At 44.6% G+C, this 6,000-nt stretch overlaps 1 protein-coding gene across 2 annotated transcripts in view; it reads left to right on the top strand.

The window, feature by feature from the left end:
- The first annotated feature begins 392 nt into the window (after positions 1–392).
- Positions 393–6,000, top strand: part of SGCG (sarcoglycan gamma) — a 141,620-nt gene continuing 136,012 nt past the window's right edge. For both annotated transcript variants that reach the window (XM_038175207.2, XM_038175198.2), the window contains exon 1: positions 393–552. The gene's annotated coding sequence lies outside the window, so the exon portion shown is untranslated. The remainder of the gene's footprint in view (positions 553–6,000) is intronic.

The raw sequence follows: 6,000 nt of genomic DNA, 5'->3' as shown, positions 1-6,000 counted from the left end.
GGGCAGGCGCTGAGCTCTGCTCTCTGGGGACAGCGACAGGACCCGAGGGAACGGCATGGAGCTGGGACAGGGGAGGGTCAGGCTGGGGGTTAGGGAAAGGGTCTGCACCCAGAGGGTGCTCGGGCACTGGGACAGGCTCCCGAGGGATGTGGTCCCAGCACCGCCTCAGGCGGGCGCCCAGCGGGGCAGCAGCGCCCTCCATGGGCACCGACCGCTGCCTGGCGGCGCCGCCGAGCCCCGGGCACCCCCGTTCTGCCATGGCCGGGACGCGTCGCCCTCAGGGAGCCCGAACCATGTCAGACACTGAGCAGGGAAGGGCGCTTTCCCCCCCAAAGCCGCCGTGGGGCTGAGGGCGGGCACAGCTCGCTGCCCGCCCCCTGCTCGGCCCCTTCTCCTCCCTGCCGCCGCTCCTCCTTCCCTCCCCGCCGCACCGGCGAGGCTGCGGGGCCGGCGGGGAAGGCGGCGCTGCCTGCGGGGAGGAAGCCGGATGAAGCCCCTCGGGCATGCAGCGAGCCGCGGGGACCCTGCCCAGGAGCCCAGCGGCGGCATCAGGTAACGACAGCCCTCGCCTCGCCCCCGGCCCGGAGAAAAGTTCCCTCCCGGGGGCTGCAGGACCCTTCTCCCGGCGGGACCCGTGCGCCGGGGGGCTCCGTGCCCGGCTCTTTGCAGAGATAAGACTGGGTGTGTGTCCGCGGGGGATGGAGGGGGCAGCCTTCCCCGGGGCTTCGTGCCCTCCCTGACAGCCCCGGGTGTGTTTAGGAAGAAGAAAGCAACAAACAAAATGTTACCAGAAAGTAGTAACGCGTAGCGCTACATCGGGGACCTGGGTGTGTTTGTTGTGCCCGGCTGTACACACGCCGCGGCTCGTCTTGGGTCGTGCTTTGCTGGGCATCTGTGGGCTCGCTGTCAACTTTTAGTACAGGGTGTGGGTTTTAATTAACGCGATGGGAGGCTAAATCCCGCTTTAAGTGTGCCACGGTGGTGTTTTGCTTTCCTTTGCTCAGTTTGTATCAAAGACACTAAGTCAGTTTCACATCTATTTGGTTATTTCTTCTAAAATCATTTAAGGAGTGAAAAGTGAGCAGGGTGCCCCACAGAGGTTCTGGGTACCTTTGCTACAAAGCAACATTGAACCAGCTTAAAGAAGAAAAAATAAAACGTATCTTCAAAAGCCTGCTTCCTTACCAGCCCAAAGAAGTGAGAAGTGCATTGCAAACTGCCCTGAGAGTGAAAAGATTTAAGTCACTTCAATTAAGCAAGATTTGCCAAAGGCAAGGTCCCTCCTCATAAAGGATGTGCTGTGCTTATTCCATTGGTTAAATTTGAGAGAAGCTACTTTAAGAACTGTATTATCTGCAATTACGAATGTTCTAAGTCCACTTTTTCATATTTTCATAGTGCCAATGTAATCTCACTATATTTCTTGCAAAATCCGAAGAAAGAAATCAAATGTAAAGATCTTAATTTCTCTAGATTAGAAAAGCATGTATAGTTTTTATTTATTTACTTTACAATATAACAAATTTAGGGGAGCATTCAAAAGGAGAATAGACTGAGCAACATTCATCTGTTACTACAGGTAATCCTAATGATTATTCATTGGACATTGATTAATCCGAATTTCAGATTGAGTTTGTGGTTTTTTTTAATAAACACAGTTACATTCTCTATGAAGGTCCATCGAAGTTATTGACCAAGTGCAGCTTTGAGACTGTATTTTTATGTATGCTCAATTTTTTTATTAATGGATTTTAAGTTGCGTTCAACTAAAGGCTGAAAAAAGAGAAGTACAAATTATATATAAAACTTGAAATGCTTTCCACCTCTATGTGTTCTGTGTTTTTTTTCTCTCCTTGTCAGCTTCAAATGTAACTTCTCCCTAAGTTTTCATGCAAGTGACAGAATTTCTTAAATATATGAAACAATTTTCTATTGTCAAATGTTCTGTAGTTCATACTTGCTTAGAAAGATAGATATGGCTAGGGAATTATCGTTTTTCTTGACAACATGACAGTTAAAACTTGGTGTGCATAGCAGCAAGCATGTGTAGTGCATTAAAAGATGTCACTCTGAACTGTCATTGACTAACTTTTCAATGTATTTTTGTGAAAGTGAATATATCGCTTGTAAAGTGACAGCTAGGGTGTAACTAAGTGGTAAAATAGAGAATTACTGTAGTGACCTAGGGTCTAACTTTGGATTTTGACTAGAGTTTTAATATTGGATGCCTGAGGATTCAGTGTTCAATTCTGTAAACAGGTATTTGATTCATTTTCTTCATAGTGGTGTCTCAATTAAACTCTAAAAAGTATTGTTGGTGCACCACTGCTTAAGCTACCCGGAGGTGGAGTGTAGAATTTTACTTTGTTATGATGTAATGAAGAAAATGCTTCATGTGCTTATAAGCTTCCTGTTCTTTTACCATGTTCAAATTGTATAGAGTCATTGCTGTCAAAACCAGATCATGCTAGAAATCATACACTTAAACATTATTATGTGTCAAGCAAGTGTTCTTTTGCAGCATGTGAAATCTTAAACAGTTAAAATGGCCAGGTGAAGCAGGGAAGTATATGCAGTGCTTTTAAGGTATGGAAATATGGGAAGTCTGGGAAGGAGGGAAAAAGGAGAACTAAGTTAGGAATTCAGGGTTTTTCTTGACCACAAACTTTTTCCTTAAAAACTAAGTTACCAACATTAAAAAATAATATGTACCTTGAGGATTTCAGGTAAAAATATACCTGGGCATTGAGACATTTGCTTTTACCTGAAGACTATATTGCATTTATACCATTTTTCTTGATTCTGTTTCCAAGCTATGTACTGCTGTAATCTAAAGTCTTCTCTTGAAGGCTTCTGTTAAACCATGATAGAAAAAAGCTGTCTGGTGTCGTTGGATTAGGTAAATCATGGTGAAACTAGTTAACTGAGTGTACTACCTCTTCAGGAGAAAGAGACTGTCAAGAAATGAAATACTATCTGGAGAAAAATCCATTTTAGTTACAAGTTCAGGAAGAGCACAAGCTTTGAGTAGTGCATACTGCAAATCTGCACTAGGGCTAGCTTTTGGGAAGCTATTCCTTCTGGCAGCCATGACCAAGTAGTATTCTTGCAGATAACAGATTGAGCTCTCACTTTGCATGCCCATTCTGTGTGTTCTAACCTACCTTCACTTGCATATTCACTAGGTCTCCACTCAGCTGAAAAACTCCTGATTTTGTTCAGTTTTCTTTTTAGATCTTTTCTAGACCTTTGGTAGTTAATATTTTCTGCTGAACTCCTTTCAGTGCATGTTATTCAGGTAGAGTATCATCTATAAAGAATGAAGCTGTAGATTTAGAATCACAGAATCACAGAATCACAGAATCTCTAGGTTGGAAGAGACCTCAAGATCATCGAGTCCAACCTCTGACCTAACACTAACAGTCCCCACTAAACCATATCCCTAAGTTCTACATCTAAACGTCTTTTGAAGACTTCCAGGGATGGTGACTCAACCACCTCCCTGGGCAGCCTGTTCCAATGCCTCACAACCCTTTCAGTAAAGAAATTCTTCCTAACATCTAACCTAAAACTCCCCTGGCGCAACTTTAGCCCATTCCCCCTCGTCCTGTCACCAGGCACATGGGAGAACAGGCCAACCCCCATCTCGCTAGAGCCTCCTTTAATATACTTATACAGAGTGATAAGGTCACCCCTGAGCCTCCTTTTCTCTAGGCTGAACAAGCCCAGCTCCTTCAGCCGCTCCTCATAGGACTTGCTCTCCAGGCCCCTCACCAGCTTCGTCGCCCTTCTTTGGACCCGCTCAAGCACCTCGATGTCCTTCTTGTAGCGAGGGGCCCAGAACTGAACACAGTACTCGAGGTGCGGCCTCACCAGAGCCGAGTACAGGGGGACGATCACCTCCCTAGCCCTGCTGGTCACAGTGTTTCTGATACAAGCCAGGATGCCGTTGGCCTTCTTGGCCACCTGAGCACACTGCTGGCTCATATTCAGCCGACTGTCCACCATCACTCCCAGGTCCTTCTCTGCCTGGCAGCTCTCCAGCCATTCCTCTCCCAGCCTGTAGCTCTTCTTGGGGTTATTGCGCCCCAGGTGCAGGACCCGGCACTTGGCCTTGTTAAACTTCATACAGTTGACCTCAGCCCATCGGTGCAGCCTATCCAGATCCTCCTGCAGAGCCTTCCTACCCTCAAGCAGATCGACACACGCACCTAGCTTGGTGTCATCTGCAAACTTACTGAGGGTGCACTCAATGCCCTCATCCAGATCATTGATGAAGATGTTAAAGAGGACCGGCCCCAGCACCGAGCCCTGGGGGACGCCACTAGTGACTGGCCTCCAACTGGACTTGGCTCCATTTACCACAACTCTCTGGGCCCGGCTATCCAGCCAGTTTCTAACCCAACGAAGCGTGCGCCAGTCCAAGCCAAGAGCAGCCAGTTTCTTGAGGAGAATGCTGTGGGAAACGGTGTCAAAAGCCTTGCTGAAGTCAAGGTAGACCACATCCACAGCCTTTCCCTCGTCCACCCAGCGCGTCACTTTGTCGTAGAAGGAGATCAGGTTCGTCAAGCAGGATCTGCCTTCCATAAACCCATGCTGACTGGGCCTGATCGCCTGCTTGCCCTTCAAGTGCCGCATGATGACTCCCAAGAGGATCTGCTCCATGAGCTTCCCTGGTACTGAGGTCAAACTGACCGGCCTGTAGTTCCCCGGGTCTGCCCTCCGGCCCTTCTTGTAGATGGGTGTCACGTTTGCTAGCCGCCAGTCAGCTGGGACCTCCCCCGATAGCCAGGACTGCTGATAAATGATGGATAGGGGCTTGGCCAGCTCCTCTGCCAGTTCTTGTTACCAACAAGTAAAGTGGAAAGATTAGTTTATACTCAAGGCAGTACTTATAAACCCAGTGTGTTGTCTTTTATGCAAGAGTATGCTATTGCTGATCACTTTTAACTCTTCAACAATAGCTACCAAAAAATCTTTCTGAAAGATAGCTGCATACTATTTATCCTCATCCTGTATTTTCACAGTTGATTATTCTTATGCAAACTATTTATTTACCTTCTTTAATTGCATCTTTATTTTCTACTAGATTGTGTCTTCAATTATGAATTCTAATCCTATTTACTATCAGACTGGTAGCTGTCCTAAGCTAGTGTCACATTCGGATTTACAAGTATGCTCTGTCAACTAAGCTATTAATAAAACAATAAGTATCCAGCAGGATGGACTGGAGGAGATCATTAAATCTTTCTATTTGTCAATGAATTGATGGTAAAGATTCTCTGAATATGATGTTGTAACATATTTTCCTAAAAGCGCAGTGGGTTTCATTCTGGAGATACTATATGCGTGCATAAATATGGATGTTATTGTCTGTTGTCAACTCTTGTAAAACCCAAAGTAGTGGTATGTATTTCTGCTGTGTAGATTTTTGTTACCAAAACATGTAGTTTTCAAGGAAAGTATTCCTGGGGCTTTCAGTTTGAAAATTCTTTCTAATACAATAGTTTTTCATTGAGCAACAAAATACCTTTTCCTGGATGTCAGGTCAAAATAACCCTGGGATAGGTACATTGCAATCATATCACGTATACTATTTGTAATCAAAATGCTGTTCACAAACCTCATGAAAATTACCAAAGTAATACAAGTTGTAGTTTTACTTTTTAGTTTCTGACAATTATTTATAATAAGTGATTTTTGTCAGCAAATAATGGAAAATAATATGCCAAAATACTGAAGTAATATGACAAATTACAGTAGAATTTATGTGTTTTTATATGTAGAATTTACAGAATTTATATATATGCTTTATATGAAGCCTAAAGGTCATGCAAGGTCAGCATTTGTACACATTTATGAAACGTTAGAGGAAAACTAAACTTAGTAGTAAAAACTGACTGTTAGGGGTGTGCATCCCTATAAATCTTAGCAATCTAAAGTCTCTTAATAAATTTTCATTTTATTAAATTTGATCTTAAATTTACTTGCTTCTTGCTA

Source organism: Anas platyrhynchos, chromosome 1 (genome assembly GCF_047663525.1).
Source record: "Anas platyrhynchos isolate ZD024472 breed Pekin duck chromosome 1, IASCAAS_PekinDuck_T2T, whole genome shotgun sequence".
Lineage (NCBI taxonomy): Eukaryota > Metazoa > Chordata > Aves > Anseriformes > Anatidae > Anas > Anas platyrhynchos.
This window is presented reverse-complemented; position numbering and strand designations above follow the sequence as displayed.